This window comes from Peromyscus leucopus, chromosome 8a, assembly GCF_004664715.2.
Source record: "Peromyscus leucopus breed LL Stock chromosome 8a, UCI_PerLeu_2.1, whole genome shotgun sequence".
NCBI classification, from domain to species: Eukaryota; Metazoa; Chordata; class Mammalia; order Rodentia; family Cricetidae; genus Peromyscus; species Peromyscus leucopus.
The window spans coordinates 27,769,303-27,787,551 of record NC_051085.1 but is presented as its reverse complement, the minus strand read 5'-3'; the positions used below and the strand labels follow the sequence as shown (position 1 = coordinate 27,787,551).

General features: G+C 43.9%; 1 protein-coding gene across 2 annotated transcripts in view; it reads right to left on the bottom strand.

Moving 5' to 3' along the window:
• Positions 1-15,384, bottom strand: part of Tmem200a (transmembrane protein 200A) — an 84,421-nt gene extending 69,037 nt beyond the window's left edge. The window contains exon 1 of one of the 2 annotated variants that reach the window (XM_028877394.2): positions 14,837-15,384. The gene's annotated coding sequence lies outside the window, so the exon portion shown is untranslated. The other variant, XM_028877395.2, reaches the window with a different exon arrangement.
• Positions 15,385-18,249: the final 2,865 nt, after the last annotated feature.

Genomic DNA, 18,249 nt, shown 5'->3' with positions numbered 1-18,249 from the left:
GGGTGAAGATTTCAGGTTTGTTCCTCCGGAGAAAGCCTGTGGTTTCCTTCTGGCCACAGTGGCCTCTGTGAACCCCTACAGTGTTATGTTGCACTGACTTCCAAGTACTTCAGCATTCTAAACCACCTGCCCTCCGACCCTGCATCCTCAGGGCCTCTGTACTCCCTCCCTGTCCCGCTGTCTGGAATATCCCTCCTCAATGTACTCTAAGGATTTCTTCCTCGCTTCACTCAGTTTCTGCTTGTCAGACCTCACAGTGGTCTCCCTTCATGGGCTCCACTACGCCCATCTCAGTGAGTGTATTCTGTTCCTAGACCCTATTTCATTCCTCCCCTGTTGTAATAAATTACATCTGTGCTGTCTCCTCCAGCTAGAATAGAACTTTGTTTCCTGTCACATTTCCAAGGCATAGGAGTGTAGATGGCGAACACTCAGAACCAACAGGTAAAAGAATGAATGAGTGACCCAGACTCTGATAGAACTGACCACCAAACAGGATTGAAACTTCAATTCCAAAGTGAAAGATTATGTGAAGAGAGGGCAGTAGGGAGTCTTTGGAGGGGGCGTTCAAGGAACTGCTAGGTTTCTGTCCCCCTACGGGGATCTAAGGTACAGCCTGAAGTATGAAGATGAAGTGAGGGCTAGGCTGGAAGACTTGTGGATAGCAAGAGTCTCTGGGCCTGCCAAGCATGCCAGCCTCGGGCAGCTGTAGCAGGAGATCCCCAGGGTAATATCTGCAGAACAGAGGATCTGGACACAGGTGGCATTGTTACCTGGAGAAGGTTGCCATGCATGGCCCTTTTCACCTGTCTTCTGTAAGACGCCTTTGAATATCACATAGCAGATTCTGAATTGCAGCAGCTGTGAATTAAGCCTCATCTTCTGTTCCTCACTCCTCCTTTTTAGACTAAGACTCAAGGGGTCCTGTGTAGCATCTTGTTGTAAGTCTCAGTTTTGCTGAGGACACAGTCTCACCTGATGGCTCTTGCGACTCTGAGTTCCCTTGATAGAAACCTCTTAATCTTCTAGTACAAGCGCCATGGGAGACACTTAGTATTCTCTCAACAAATAGCAGGTATCACATAAGTCTATTTGAAAACATCTCCTCAAAGACATTGGACTAAATATTCAATTAACAAACATCACTGATTGTGCTGTGCCTTCCTTTAACATTTTGCTATGCAGGAGTTAGCAGAGACATTTTGACTAAAGGTCAAGTCTAGGACTGGGAAACTCAGAAGATAAGTAATTTCCACATGTTGAAGAAGATGTGACAGGACCACATGATGCTAATGAAACCTTTTTTGTGTTTTATTTTTATTTATTTATCTTTGGTATTTTTGTTGTTGTTGTATGTTTTTTGAGATATGGTTTCTCTACATATCCATGGCTGTCCTAGAACTCATTATGTAGAACAGGCTGATCTCAAACTCACAGAGATTCTCTTGCCTCTGCCTCCCAAGTATTGGGACTAAAGAATACACCACCACGTTCCTTTGCTAAAACCTTTTTATAAATGTGGGATTTCCAAAGATTTCTACCCATCTAGGGGGGAAGAAAGGTATGTGGAATGGTGATTGTTTCTGTGTGTTATATTTTTATTTTCAATATTTTAACTTGTAACATTGTGATTACAGTTATATTACTATGGAATTCAAAGTATAGTTAATGGATATACATTTTCAAACAACTGCAGTGCAGCGTCTTAAGAGTGATTTCATATTCCACTATGACTTTTTCTTACAGTATAAATTATTCCATGTAGTTAATTTGGCAAACATTTACTAAATGGGTATAATAAACAGGCATTATGTTAGACGGAGTTAAACAAATATATGTTTTACATTATTAAAATCTCTGTGGTAGGTTAGGCTACCCCTGCATCTCTAGGATTAAGCCTATTGGTCATGATGGATGATTTCTTTTATGCATTCTTGGATTTGGTTTGCCAGTATTTTATTGAGTATTTTTGCATCAATGTTCATGAGTGAAATTGGCCTGTAATTTTCTTTCTTTGTTGGGTCTTTGTGTGATTTGGGTATCAGAGTGACTGTGGCCTCATAGAAAGAATTTGGCAATGTTCCTTCTATTTCTATTTTGTGGAATAATTGAAGAGTATTGGTATTAGCTCTTCTTTGAAAGTCTGGTAGAATTTTGTGTTAAAACTGGCCCTAGGCTTTTTTTTTTTTTTTTTTTTTTTTTTGGTTGGGAGACTTTTAATGACTGCTTCTATTTCCTTAAGGGTTATTGGCCTATTTAAATTGTCTATCTGATCTTGATTTAACTTAGGTAAGTGGTATCTATCAAAAAATTTGTCCATTTCCTTTAGACTTTCCAAGTTTGTGCAGTGCAGGCAAGGGGAACCCTCCCCTGCTGCTTGTGGGAGTGCAAACTTGTAGTGTGGTGGTTCCTCAGAAAACTAGGAATCAATCTACCACAAGACCTAGCTATACCGTTCTTGGGCATATACCCAAAGTACGTTCAATCATACCACAAGGACACTTGCTCAACTATGTTCATAGCAGCTTTATTTGTAATAGCCAGAACCTGGAAACAACCTAGATGTCCCTCAACCAAGGAATGAATAAACAAAATGTGACACATTTTTGCAATGGAGCATTGCTCAGCTGTAAAAAACAAGGACACATTTGCAGGCAAATGGAAGGAACCAGAAAAAAAAATCATCCTGATAAGGTAACCCAGACAGGTGAAGACAAACATGGTATGTACTCACTCATAAGTGGATATTAGCTGTAAAATAAAGGATAATTATGCTACAGTCCACAGATCCAGAAAGACTAGGTAATAAGGAGTGTTCATGGGGGACACCCAGATCTTCCTGGGAATGGGAAATAGGAGAGATTTCATGAGTGGACTGAGGTGTGTAAGGTTGGGGACATGAACAATCAGGTTGGGGGGAGGAATAGGGATAAGACTGCTGAAGGGGAGTGCTGAAGTGGGGGGGGGGCATTTTGGGAGTCAGGCAGAAGACTGGCACAGGGGAATCTCCAAGGAGTCTATGTGGAGGACTCCAGCTTAGACTCCTAGCAATAGTGGATAAGTAGCCTGAACTGGCCATCTCCTGAGACCAGACTTGTGCCTGGCCCAATTGTCATCAGAGAGGCATCATCCAACAACTGATGCAGGCAGATGCAGAGACCCACAGCCAAACATTAGGCAGAGTTCGGAAATCCTGCTAAGGAGGATGAGAAAGGAGTGTAGGAGCCAGAGGGGTCAAGGACACTGTGGGAAGGCTCACACAATCAACTAACCTGGTCTCATAGGAGCTCGCAGAGACTGAATGGACAATCAGGGAGCCTGCATGAGACTGACCTAGGCACTCTGCTTATATGTTACAGTTGTGTAGCTTGGCCCTCTTGTGGGTCTCATAACAGCGGGAACAGGGGCTGTCTCCAACTCTTTTACTGGCTTTGGGTACTCCTCATATTGGGCCGCCTTGCCCAGCCTTTATATATTGGTGGTACTTAGTCTTACTGCAACTTGATATACCATGTTTTATTGCTACTCATAGGAGACCTGCCTTTTCCTGGATGGAGATGGAAGAGGAAAGGATTGGGAGGTGGGGTGGGGTAAATGGGGGAGAGAGACTGGGAGGGGATGATGGGAGGAGGAGGCTGCAGCCAGGATACAAAATAAATAAATGAAATAAAAATAATAAGCTCTGTCTATGTACATTCTACTGAAACGTTATTTACATATATATTAAATATGCATACCTATTCACTTATGCTAATTTATACATCATGTCTATACTAAACTTGGAAGGTGAACATTGCATATGTAATGTCTTCAGTCATAGAGTGATGCACAGCTCATCTTAAGCATAACTGTCCATTATAGAAAAATCTCCTAAATAAATGTTGCTTTTGTTCCTATCCCGATATCCATGATCACAGTGAGGTACCGTTTTGCATTCTTTCCTCAAGTCCTGTGTTTCATTGCTCCACCATCACATCCCAAAGCACAGCCTTATAGTGGCTTCCCAATGGTCTTCTATAAAATCTATCCCATTCCTCTCAGATGTGTGGGGCTGGCCCCTCATTGTCTCACAGGTCTCAGCTCAGGTGCTCCAGCTGTCTGCTGCCCATGACTCTGTACGTTAGCTCCTTCCTCAAGCCCTTCCTACTACCTGACACTTGGTCTGTTTGTGACCACTGTTTCCTCCATGTACAAGTTCAATCACTTTCATTTTTCTCCCTTCCCCATCTGCAGTTGCCAGCATACACTATTTATCGACTCACTTACTAATTAATGAACTTCCTGTTGAGTTCATATTTGCTCTTTTATGTATGCTATCAGAACCTTCACATCTTATCACTAAGAGAATAATAAATATATAGGACATGCTTTTCTACACAATCTCATGCATCAACACTGTATAAGAAGAGATCTCAAGCTGGGAGATGGATTACTTGGTTAAAAAAACAAAAACAAAAACAAAAAAACACTTGCTATCCAAAGATGAGAGGCTGATCTTGATTCCCAGAACCCACATTAAAAATACTGGGCACAGTGGTTCATGCTTGTAATCCCAGTCCTGGAGAGGTGGAGGCAGGTAGATTCCTCGTGCTGACTGGCCATGTGGCCTCGCTCTATCAGTAAACTCAAGGTTCAGTGAGAAACCTTGTCCCAATATACAAGATGGATAATGATTGAGTAAGACACCCAGGGTTGATTTCTGGCTTCACAGGCACACTTGTGGAACATGTGAGCACATGAACACACACAAACACAGTAAGCTGACTCACATTTGACAAAATGGCGTCTACTGAATAACATTCTTTAGGTAATTATTTCTCAAATAAACATAAATGATTTTTGTCTAGAGTTGATTGCAGCCTGCAAAACAGTTGTGATATTTTCCTTTGTAAGAAGACAGATTATTTTTATGGAGAAATGGTAGCTGTTGATAAGATGAAATTGGTATTTAAAACACACCTCAGAGTGATGGGCACAGTAAGCTTAAGAGTTCCCATGTATAGTCTTACACAGTGTATCAAGAGAACAAAAATATATACAGAGGTTTAAGTATATTGCAAATCACCCCTTCTTATGATAAAACCCAAAATTCATGTCTGAAAATTCAATACTCTATCATGATTGATTTTTTTTTCTTTGGAAATGTACAGAATCAGAATCTTGAAAACTCAGAGTCATCATTTGCTTTTTCTTGGGGGAAATCAGTGGGTAGAAACAGTCTTCAGGGAAATCCTGGGTGTTTTTGCACCCTGCTTCCCAGGATAATCTTGCCCCAGTCATTAAGCAGGTGACTCAGGAATAAAGAACACAGGCCTGCCCTCTCTTGGTCCCAGCTTGATGAAATTATGCCGTCATGAGCACAATGAGCAGGTTTTCCTGGTTAGCGTTGGCAGTGGCAACTTGACACAGCCTAGAGTCGTCTGAGAAGAGAGCTTCAGTTGAGGAACTGCGTGTCTGTGGGGCTTTATTTTGATTGTTAATGAGGTAGAAGGGTCAAGCTCACTGGTCATTGCCTTTGGGCCCAGCCCACGGTGGTCATCACCATTCCCTAGGCAGATGGTCATGGACTATATAAGAAAGTTAGCTGAGCATGAGCCCGAGTGAACCAGTTAGCGAGCAGCATCCAGCATGGTTTCTGCTGTGCTTCCTGAGCTGGGAGGTCCCTGGTTAGATATCATGCCGTGTGGAAGAGGAAGCTGGGTTGGCCTCAAGTTCCCGCTTGCATTCCGACCCTGGCATCTCTCAGTGATGGGCCATAGCCTGTAAGCTGAAATAAACCCTTTCCTCCTGTGAGTTACCTTTAGTCAGGGTGTTTTTATCACAGTAACAGAAAGGAAACTAGCACACAGGGCATGCTCAATAGCCCATTGTTCTGGAACACACTGCCCAGTCTACAGAGTGCCTCCATCCCCTTTATCACAAAGAAGATATTACTCACTTTCAAAAACTCATTTTCCCACTCATTTTTTTTCTCAGTAATGGGTCCCTATCTTCTTGGTCAGGAACACTTATAACATTTTTTAGTACAGTTGAGTGTCTCACCAAAGTCTTTTGTAAATCTATATTCTAGGAAGAGTGTGTTTGGTAATAAAAGAAAAAAATCTGCAACTGACGTAAGCTAGCAGCCACCTTTAAGCCAAGGGTTCTTTGGTTTAAAAACAATGAAGAAGGGGCCGGAGAGGTGGCTCAGTGGTGATGAGCACTTGTTTGTTGCTCTTGCAGAGGACTCAGATTCAGTTTCCAGCACCCACATGGTGGCTCATAACCATCTGTAACTCCATTTCCAGGGGATCCAATCCTATGCCTCCTTCTATCCTCCTCAAGTACTTCACACTTGTGGTACACAGACATACAAGCAGGCAAAACATCCATGTATTTATATACATTCCTATATATCATATACACATATATAATATACACACACAATGTTGGGAGGGCATGGTGAAGGGCATTTCCCTGCTACATCAATAACAACTTCACTTCCTGTGATAATCAGTTACGTATTAAATATCAAGCGTCTTATAAATTTACAGCCTTTCTCAGAATTGTCTATCCATCCACATATTTTATTAAAGAAATAATCTGCTAAAATATTTTTAGGTTTATTCATGTACATAGGTATGAGCATGTGAGCATGTGTGTGTGTGTGTGTGTGTGTGTGTGTGTGCATGCCTGTGCATGTGCGGACCAACAAGACAGCTCAGTGAGTAAAAGCCTGAGGGCCTGAGTTTGATCCCTGGCTATGTATTCCTGTGTCCACCCGGCTCCTGCATTTCACAGCATACAGAAAGACATCTCCAGCATGGCTATTATAAGGTGGCAGGAGAGAATTGACTCTGAAATTATCCCCTGATCTCCACATGAAAACCATGCCATTCATCTTCAAACACACACACACACACACACACACACACACACACACACACACACCTATCTCTAATGGAATGTAAACTATTGTAGAACATTTCTTTAAAACTAAAGAAATAGCCAAGTCTGATGGCACATGCCTTTAATCCCTAAACTTGGGAGGCAAAGGCAGGTGGACATCTTGTCTGCATAGTGAGTTCCAGGCTAGCCAGGGTTACATAATTTAGACCCTGTCTCAAAGGGAAAAAAAAAAATCCCCTGTTTGAAGAAGGGTTTCATCAAAGTACTATTTATAATGCCAAATGTTTGGAAATAGCCTTGAGGTCCAAGTTTAAGGGTATGATTAATAAACCATGACATACACCATGTAACCCAATATTACACAGACATTATTAAAGTTGCCTAGAATTTGGAAAGTATTTAACACATAAGGTTAAGCAAACAGAGCAGGTTGTAATATTAAGTATGGAAAAAAAACTCATTAAAAATGAGGAGAAAAAATGCCAAATGTTATGGGTGCCTTTGGGTTATAGAATTATAGTTAAGATTTCTCCCTAGATTTTTTTTAATCCTTAATGTATTTTCCAAAATTTTAATTGAGAGTGGGCTTTGCTTTGCAATTAGAAACAAAAATAACTCTTCAGAAGTATTGAGTAACTGTTGTGTTATAAGTATGTGCACACGTATATGTTCTCTGGGCCCATCTGACTCCCATTACTAAGAAAGGGAAAATGTGTCCCTTTGACACTAATATCTGCCTGGATGGAGTATTGAGGATTTTTTAATTCATGCCACATCTCACACTAAAGATGATGATTTTTAAAAAGAAAATGTTTTTTTTTCCCTCAACACTTCTAGAATTAGTTCACTCATCATAAAAACAAAAACAAAACCTTGTATTATTTTGGTTTCATAAAACTCCAATATTCTTCTCGTTCACAGCTTTAATTCAGTGTGTCTCCATCATTATTTATATGTGGCTATCTTACTATGTTATGGGACTCAATCCCTTACCTCAAGGACCACTTAGTCCAATGGGAGAAAAACATGAACATTGTCTGACCCGAATAATGATCCCCTGATTCAGGGTGCCAGAGGCTGATGTCAAGTGTCAGCTTTCCTCCATTTCCTTCAGAATTGTTTTCTGAAACCAGACCTCTCACTGAACCCAGAGTTCACCCATTCAGTCCACCTGGCTGACGTTAGCAAGCCTCTGAGGTCCTTCTGTCCCTGTGCTGAGATTGCAGGCACGATGGCGATACAAACTAAGATGCAAGGGTGGTCGTCTGTGCTTTACCCCTGAAGCACCACCCTTAGGAGGCAGCAGGCAACTGCTAGGTACCTGCCCCCCTCCCCCGGGGCGTGGCCGGGGCGGGGGCGGACCCCTTAAGACCTGGGATGCGTAGGTGCTCCCTCTCTTGGCTACCTTGTGGTCTTAGATGCTGGATGCTGGTGCTGCGGATCAAGGCAGAGTTCTTCAGCGAACCGCGCTGGACCGGGCCCCACCCCTCCTTGATCCCACGACCAACTCCGTTATGCGTGTTGTGAGTTAATCCAAAATAAATCTCCTTGATTATCAGACAGACTCCGTGGAATTGCCTCACTAAGGTCCCCATGCTCGTGACTCACAGTTCACTGACTGAGCCACCTCCCCGGCCCCAACCACTGCTTCTCTAGCTCTGCCTCCTTCTAGATAAGCCTTATGAAGATACAGAGTCACAGGATTTACACCACTGCAATCCCCATTCCCAAACCCCACAACCCTGGCCAAAATCATATCAGTAATGCCCAACTCTCTCACACTGAGATACCTCTCATTCCCCTGTGTACATTTGCCCTCTTTTTAATGAGCAATCAATAATTTGTTCAACCCCAGGGAAGTCCTGGTGATTTCTGGCTGCAGAGCACTGGATGCCCTCCTTCTTCTCTGCTGGAAGCCTCTGGTGTCTGACCTGCATTTCAGATGTCCTATTCCTTTCTGTCTTCATAGCATTTATGCCCAGCTGTTGTGGCTGTGTATTTCATAACAGTAGCTAGCTCTGCACTCTCTGTTACTCTGAAAAATTCCTTGAGCCTCACTTTCTGAAATAGGCTATGAGATTCTCACAAATAAATTATTTTTCGTATATCTTATTACTCTTCTTATACATGCGTGTACACGAGCACACACACACACAGAGTGAACATACATCTATCCATACATCTAACTGCACATACATCTATCCATACATCTAAATCAATAAAAGTTTTCTTTTGCATTTTTTGCAGAATGACATTATGTCATTCATATTTCATAGTACAGCCTTTCAAGTAGGACCTTAGGGTGATACTAATATAACTAGGATGTTCCATGTATCCACTGTACTCAGCATGTCATTGGTCACATTCTCTCTCTCAATCTCTGTTCTCTGTGTCTATTTCTTACTTTCCATCTTTCTAAAGCACAGCATCTTCATGTTTGAAGGTGACTTCGGGCCATGGCCATTGGCAGAGATGTCCTTGTCTGTAACTGAAAGCAATCACTAAAATTAACCTCTCAAGCATCTAACCTGCTGGTGTATTCACCCTGCCTGGTGATAAGAACTCTGTACTGGAGGGAAGATTCAACTAGAGAATTGTGTTTTGACAAAGCCGAACCCACCTCTGTAGGCCAACTCTTTACATGGTCCTGCTCTCACACTCACGAGTCTTAAAGGTCACCCACCTCACTGTCTTCTTTCATAACCAGATATCTGCAGGACTCCCCACTTCTCACTCAGACTTGAAGTTGACCTTGCCCTGCTAGGATCAGAGAGACTCCCTGAAAATCCAGGATAAATTCCAGATTCTGACAGATCTGGGATTCTGTGCCAGCTCCTTCAGATTCTTGTCTGACTCCAGAAGTTCAGGCAAATAATATTAACCTCTCTGAGCCTCATGCCTTGGCTCCAAAAGGGGATATAGATTCTACTTATCTTTCCAAGGCTGTAGTGAAGATTTAGAGAGATCATGTACATCTAAGGTGCATGGCAAATACACTGCAAATGTCAGCTTCTCTGGGCACACAATGCCTGACTGACAGCGAATAGAATCCCCCTCCCTCTGAGGAGATGCCTATTTCATATTCTATTGATTTACCTAGGGAAGACGGGTAAAGTGGAGACATATGGCCGAGTTCCTGTTCTCAGGCCAACAATCAAACTGTAGCTGTTCTATTGATCTGCCCACCTGTTCATTCTTCCGGCCCTGCCCCCATCCCTCCTCTTCCTGCTATGCCAAGTTCCATACCAAGAATCCGTACATGGGAACGCTTTGCTGGAGCCTCACCTTGACACCTTGTCTGATATGTCTGTGAGCATGCATGCTTGGCAACTTTGCATAAATAATCCTGTCCTGTGCCATCTGAAGGACACTCATGTCTGGCACTTAGATTGTGTACAAGAAAGTCTACTAAGCCTGCCATTCAGTTTGGTCTATTACAATGTATCCCCACATTGGCCTTGAGAAATGATATTGCACCTCGGTATAGCATAGGCTGTGGCTGTCAGGCTCAGAGCTGGAATCCAGGATTTACCACTTAGTGCTTACAAAATCTTGACTTGGTTATTCGCCCCCTCCAGCTTTTGGTTTTCTCACTTTAGACTCTTGAGAAGCTTAAACAATATAATGACATAAAGCATGCCCGTGGGACCTGCCACACCAGTAGTTTAGGGGCTAGGGAGATGGATGTAAAGTGCTGCTGTGCATTTATGGGGACTAGAGTTTGGCTCTCCAGCACCCCTGTAAAATGGTGGGTGTAGCAGCATGGGTCTGGGGTCCATGCTGGGGTGAGGAGAGAGAGCAGAGATAGGCAGATTCTTGAAGTTCCCTGGCCAGCCAGTCTAGTCAATTGGTGAAATGCAGATTCAGTGAGAGACTCTGTCTGAAATATTAACCTGGAGAAGGTAACTGAGGAAGAAAGCCCAATGTCCACCTCTGGCCTCCACACACGTGCACACTTTGACGCAGAGACTTGCCTATGTGCAAAGTATGCATCACTGTGTAGGTGAGAACAATTATACATAGTAACAAGTACATTGTTTTTATCTGGAGCACCATTTGCTTTGTGTACCACTTCTCTGTGATCTTTACAGAACTGTCCATCAAGAAGCAGCCATCGCCTTCCCATCAGCATCTGTATGCTACCAAAAACCACACAGAGAAAGAGTCTGGCACAGATCCTAACCCAGGCTACCACAGGACACTCTCTACTGTACGTAGGGACTAATGCTGTGGCCATTGAAGCCAGAATCTAAGAATCCTTCCAAAGAGGTATAAATGAGACACAGAGGAGACAGGATCTCTCTCTTTCTTATGGATCTCAACCCGAAAGCATAGGTTTGGAGCTACAATGACTTTCTTTTCACAAAGAAAGACCTCTGGATAAAACTGATCCAGAGAGAAGTGGAGCTAAGAAAGAAGGAGAGAAAGAATCCAGACAAAGTCACATGCTTCTCGGATTCCACCAGGAACTGAAGCAAGATCCACTTTTAGACTTTCCATTCACATCGGCCCGCAAATCCTTTCTGGCCTAATCTAGTTACATGTGCATAGAATCAAATGAATCCTTGACCAACTCACAGAAATCCTGAGGGGAGTGATGGCAGAGATGCTGGGCCATCTTTTGCAATGTGATGTTCAGAACAGGGGGAGCAGATACAGCAGGAAGGGACCCTGTTTTCCTACTCTGCAATACTCCTATTTTTTTTTGTTTTATTTTTCTGTGTAATTTCCCCTCTGGTGATAAAGTTTCCAAAGAATGACTTATTCCTACATATCCTACCAACAGTGACTTGGTCCACAGATCCTTGCCTTTATGTTGTTTGTAGGTATTTCCTTTTTTACAGTGCACTCGGAGTTCTTGGAACAGTCTTATCAAGGACCCATTTGTAAGTCAACTCCCATTCAGGAAAGGGGGAAGGGGTTAAGTGGGTAGAAACTGGAGCAACCAGACTAAACACCAACGGTCAGAACCCAAGGCATCCCAGATATTCTCAAACTCATAATCAGGCATTTTTGTCTTCTAGAATAAAGTTTTCACTGAAAGATTCAACCCTCCATTAAAGTCGGACATCAAGCTTACCTCTCTTCTTTCCTCAGGGTTTCCAAGGCATGCCTAGCGTCTCTTCTATCTCCATGCAGAGAAGCAATAGAGTGCACTTTGCTAACGTGTGTTGTAGCACCAGCCTGGCCTCCATCACCTTTCTGCTCTAATTACCTCTGGAGGTTGTTAGAAAAATCAATTGCTATTATTTGTGAAAACTCATGGAAAATCAACAAGCACCGAATGAGAGTTGGTATTTGTTATTTGATTTTACTGTCAACTGGGATCATCATGATGGACCACATGCCCTGGGCTAGATTGTTTTCATTTCCAGCTGTCAGGCATTATCCTTTCCCCACATCCAGCCATCTTATATCCTGCCTACCTCCATCCCACACACTACAAGCCATACACCCCTCACATTCAGATATTTTTCTGTATCCTTAATTCCACCAGAACTAATCCTGTAGCATTATTTACGAGAACATTATTTAAGGTCTCCAATCCAAGGTCACTGTGCAGATGAGGACATCAGGGACCAGAAAGGCTAAACAACTAATCCAAGGCTACATAATCAGTAACTACGTGAAGATGACATCTTCCCAAGCAGTGCCAGTTGGGATCTGCCTGAACTGCTCTGGAGTCTGCACCAGTCTCCTGGTGTCCACAGACACTCCAATACTCCACATGCCTCAAAGTCTGGACTATGTTTACCAGCCTAACTCCTGTTGGGTATCCTCTGTTGTACGACCTCTCAGTGAGTGCTCATCAGTGCTCTGAGTGTCTGGGTATGTGTCAGACACTAGCAGACAAAACCCACCTTCAGTCCAGGGACAAGCAAATAAACTTGATAAAACTGCAAGTCTCATTTTCCTGGAGAACATCAAAGATTCACCTCATCTCAGATTTGTTTTTCTTCCCCTTACACAAGTTCTTTTTCCAAATGTCTCCTATTCAGGGAGAGAAACACTATATATCCTCATTTTTTAAATTCTACATTCTGGTTGATAAACAATGTAATAACTTTTGACTTCCCGTGAACACTTTTTAAAATCCCATTTTCTTAAGAAATGCAAAAGGTGGCATTTGCTTGTTTTTACTCTTGTTTCCACAGACAGAGTTTGAGTTTCTTTTTCTTTTCATTGAGGTCTGGTGAGATCTAGCTTAGCCTATCATTTCAGATTCACTCCCCCTGATGTCAGAAGTTTTCTTTCTGTGTCCAATGAGCCATTGTCAAAATCTGGAAACTGTGAAAGTCCAAATGTAGCAATCCAATTCTTGGCACATTCAAAAGCGTATCTTAAAATTGTGCTACCTTAAAATGACAAGAACAGCAATCTCCCCTCACCGGGGGCTCCTGAGCTTCCAGCCCTTCCTGGTTCCAGGTGTCATATGAATACTTTGTGTTTACCTAGGCCAGCCTCAGAAGCAACAGGTTAAGTTACTCTGTGCCAGCTCTCTGGATCTAACATTCAGAGTCTTCCTACATACCAGCTCTCTCCTACTGAAGGCTTTCCCAGCCTAGATACAAAGGTAATTATAGCCCTGGTTACAAATTATCTCATAATTTTAAGATACCTGGTAGGATTGTTAAAGAAAAGTTATTAACACCCCAGTATACATTTTTAAAATTCAAAATGCAACATTAAATTGCTAAAGTGTTGAGGGACCATTTCCACTTAATGGAAGCACTGGCTTTTCTTTTAGAAGATTGCCCATTCCTCACTTGAGCTATTTGAAAGGCAGGGAACGGCCAGCAGATGCTTTCAGTGTGGGGAACCAACAGCGTGGAAATAAACTGGGCCTTAAAAAGTTTCAAGATATGTTCTACTTTTCAGCAAAATGATAAGATGTCCTAGTACCAACAGTCAATTCAGAAACAAAAGGTCATTGGATGTGTTTTCATCCTGCAGCAAATGGCACACTATTATTACCGGAAACAGCTTTCGCGCCCACTGGTAACATCTACGCACAAAACGCTGTGAAACTTGATTGCAAAAAGGAAATAGTTGGATACAAATTACATTTACCGATTCCTGAACCGGTTTCTGCTGTCAACCACTGAAGGTCTTCGAAAGAAAAGACAGCGCGGGGGTAAACCAGGCATATTTAGTTTTGAAATACACCAGACTAAGGTGTACAGGGACTGAAGACCCTGTTACTCAGTTATCTACCTATCAGACTAATGAGTACAGATTCTAATTCAAGTTACTTAATTGTATCTGCATATCTGCCTTTCTCTCTGACATTATCAATGCCTGGTAGTGAACAATGAATCGTTTTTTTTAACACACACACACTCACACACACACACATTTCAGATTTTTTTTAAAGCAGCAAACAAGAAAATCCTGTGCCTTCATAACGCATAAGGTTGGCATGAACAATCAATTATTGCAAAACAATCAATGGAGCAAACCTTTCGAGTCCTTTCCCTTAAGGCAGACTCTGTGGGGAGGAGAACCGTGCTGAATCTTACGGATAATTGCCTCTCCTCTTCGCTTCTCTTATGTAGGCAAGACCACACTGAAACACTGTTCTAAGAACCTCTGCCCACACTTTGTTCTACCACAGATTAACGCCATAGACATCCTCACAAAGAATGCTGACTCTGGAACCTAGACAAAGGAGGGTGTAGCTCGAAGACGACACGGAGCCAGGCGCTCGCAGAAGCCGGCTGCTCACACGCTGCCCCGCACCACCTCTCCTGTGCTCCGGGGACCGAGTAGTCTGGAACTGATGGCGGACTTGGTTCATTCCCCAAACTTTGGGAGTCGGTGTTTCCCCCTAACTCTGCAGGCTAAAGCGGAGGGGAGGAGAGGGGGGGGCTGCAGAAGCCCCGAGTACCGCTGCAGGGTTCGCCCACCCACCTCTGCAAGTCCCTCAGCGCCCTGGTGGTCCCCTCACCTGTCCTGAGCGCCGTGTCTCCGGGCTTGGGTGGCCTCTTGGGGCTCTTCGCTCTCGCAGCTGTCGCGACGGCGTGCGCCTCCGGGGACCAGCGTGGGAGGCGGCCGGGTCGGGGGCGTCAGGAGGAATCTGGGCAACGGCGGGCAGCCTCGGTCTCACTCCCCATCCCCGCGGGGCTCAGGCTGAGGACGCCCCGCGCGGTCACCGCGGGAGGATGAGTCAGGCCGGGGTGCGGGCGCCCTGACTCGCGCATCTGGGGGACGCGGCCGCCGCCATCGGACGCGCGGAGTCCCAGCACCCCTGCCCTCCCGGGGCACCGGTGGGGCAAGGCGAGCGAGGCCAGGCAGGACAAGCGGATCGCAGCTAAGGCGTCTCCGCCCCGCTGCCAAGAAAGACAAAAGGAACGCGGGGCTCCGGGGAAAGTTTTGGGCTCGGTTCCCGATGGCTTCCAGCCCCCGAACTCTCTCCCCACCTCCCAAGAGGAGGATCGGGGGCGAGGGCGGAGACGGGCTTCCCGGAGCGTCGCCGCCAGCCGGGGACCCAGACGGTGCCAATCGCACCGCCGCCCACGACCCGTGGGAACTCCGCCGGCCCTGCCACCCCGCTGTGCCTGGAGCCGCCTGGCGGATCTGCCCCTCTCCTCTCGAACCCCAACCCAGCCGCCCCGCGCCCTGGCTGCAAAGTTGTACTTCTAGAGCCAGGAGGGCGCGCGCACAAAACCCATCTCGGGAACAAAGTATCGCTTCCAGGCGCTCGGCTTCGGCTGAAGGCCAGCGGGCGGAAGCGGACACACCCACTCGCCTCTCACGGCTGCCCGACCCCGGTTCCAGAGCCGGAGATCCCCGCCTCTCCTGTCCCAATAAGAGCTGGAGATCCCCGGCCCACTCGGTGTTTTCTGGAAGCAGAAGCCATAGGACCCTCGGCTCCACGCCCCTCCGATGCTTTCTTAACAGACGCAGCCTGGGCTGGTCGGGGTCCCCCTGGCGGCTGCACGGGTGCTGTGCTAACACAATCAGACTTAACCGCCCACCCTCCCTCCACCCCAGGGATATTGCATGCTCTGAGCCCCCAGGGGATTAAACTACTTTAGCATCCTGGGAAGTTAGATCCCATAGAGTGGACTAGTTGGGTGGGTGGGTGGGTGGGTGGGTGGGGTGCTCTGGGCACAGGGTTTTTGGGGGAGAGGGCCGAATTTCGTCCTATGAATTAGAATAAATGAGTCTGCTCCAGATATCAAATCCAATAAAGGCTTCAAGTTACCCAAAAGTACCAGTGAGTGGAAATCGTGTCTTATCCATAAAGTGAAATGATAGTTACCTGCATTTCTGCAAGAGACTAAAGCGATGATGCTTGCTGAAGGGTCATAAATAAGTAAATAAAATTTCATATTCCAACAACCACATTGAAGCACACCAATATTAGTTGGACTATGGTTTCGTAAACCTGCAAGTTCTTTGGGTGTTTTTTAAACTCATAGGCAATAGGCAAATATTCTGCTGTGGTATGTAGCTATTGCAATGAGTCATCTACTGATCTCCTTTCTCAGGATTCCATGCCAAAAAAAGAAAAAAGGGAAGAAAAGAAAAAAAAAGGAAGGAGAAGAATTCTACATTCCAAAATGAATGAATGTAATGCAACTCCTAGAGACCGACAGGCCAGTAGGGTTGCATCCTATGGCAGTGAGGAGATACTGGGAAAATGGGCAATGAAAGTAAAACTTTTCTTGCATCAACTAGACAATCTGGAGGTTAAACACTTTTTGTAAAATTGCATGACCAAAATGCTTTTGAAAAATGAAAGAAGATGGGATGGGGTTGGAGAAATGAGTCACCTTGCAAGCCATCTGTGGTTTCTGTTTCTCCCACCTTCATCAGGAGTCTTTGGCCCAAAGCCATTTGCTCAGTTCCTTTAGGTTTCCTAACGCATTTCTCAAGGAACCCTATTAAGAGTCGAGCCTACTAAGCTTCTGACTGTTCTTAAGGAATGTCCTGAATCTTTCCTTCTTCTTAAAGCTCCCGAGAGTGGGCACTACCCAGGAATCCTTCCTGACTTTCCAGTGAATGAGAAACAGGTTCAAACCCACCCTGGGAGCATGATCTAAAATGTACAATGTGACCTTGAAAATGGCAATCCAGACATTGTAGACACCAAATGACCAGGCGGTCCTCAGAGACGGGTGAAGACCATGGAGGAAGATCAAAACTCATTCTTATGACCACTGATCATAATTACCAATCTGAACTTACATTCTAATTATTCAGCCAAATCATAATAATAAAAGAAGGACTAAGTGAGATCACCAACATTAAATGATCTTAATGTATTTTTAAAATAATTAGTATTAGAAAAATTCAATAGTAAATTGCCCTGTAAATTGAGGATTATCTGCAGTTCAGTAGTCTAAGCAACCGCCAAGATACAATCATCAGTTCCTCTCTGGCACTTAGTGCTCAAGGCAAGCTCAGGTAAATTATTTAATCTTTGCTAATGGCCAATATTTTACATCTGAAAAGGGCCCAGTGAGCATACCATGTCAGTAATGGATTTTGAACTTAGCAGCTGCATATCTACTGTAATATAATGAATGGGAATCAACTGTTCCCTGCTTCTCAGGGTAAAAGCTGCTGGTGCTTCACACATAATTATTTTGTGAGTGTGTCATTCTGAGATGTGTAACTTTCCATTAGATCCAGTCCACCCTAAAAGACCACATGGGTACAGAGTAGAGAAAAAGCACTGCTCTCTCTAATTGAAGTTTAATTACCTGAAGGACATTTGAATGTCATTTCTCTTGTTCCTTGAGTAGAAAAAAAATACCTGGTGTTGCTATAAGATAGGTTAAAATAATATATATTAGGTTCTTCTGACTTGTTATATGCTCAGTACATTTAATTGAATACACACCCACTCACCAAATGTGTTTAATACTATGGTAACAAAAGAAAGGAGAACTTTCCCCAGTATCAAGAAATAATGAGGAAAAATGTCTATGAAGGTGAGCAGTTTTACTCAGTACATTATAAACATGCAAGCCTGATGGGTGAGAAGAAACTTTTAAAGAAACATGGAAACATATATCAGAATGAAAAAGTATGACCATTGGAATTTTAAGATTAAAAAATATTTATGTATGTGTGTGAGCCTGTATGTGTACATGCCATTTGTGTACAGGTGTCTGTAGAAACCAGAAGAGGAGGCCAGGTCACAGGAGCTAGAATTAGAAAATACAATTATGAGATGCCCAACATGAGTCCTCTAGAAAAGCACCAAGTGGTCTTAACCACTGAACAATCTCTCCAGCTGTTCGTGGGTATGTTTAAGTAGATCAGGTACAAGGCTAAGAGAAAAATCATTAGACAGATTGGATGAAATTAAGTCTTTTTGTCACAAATCTGACTATACTCTCCTCAGAC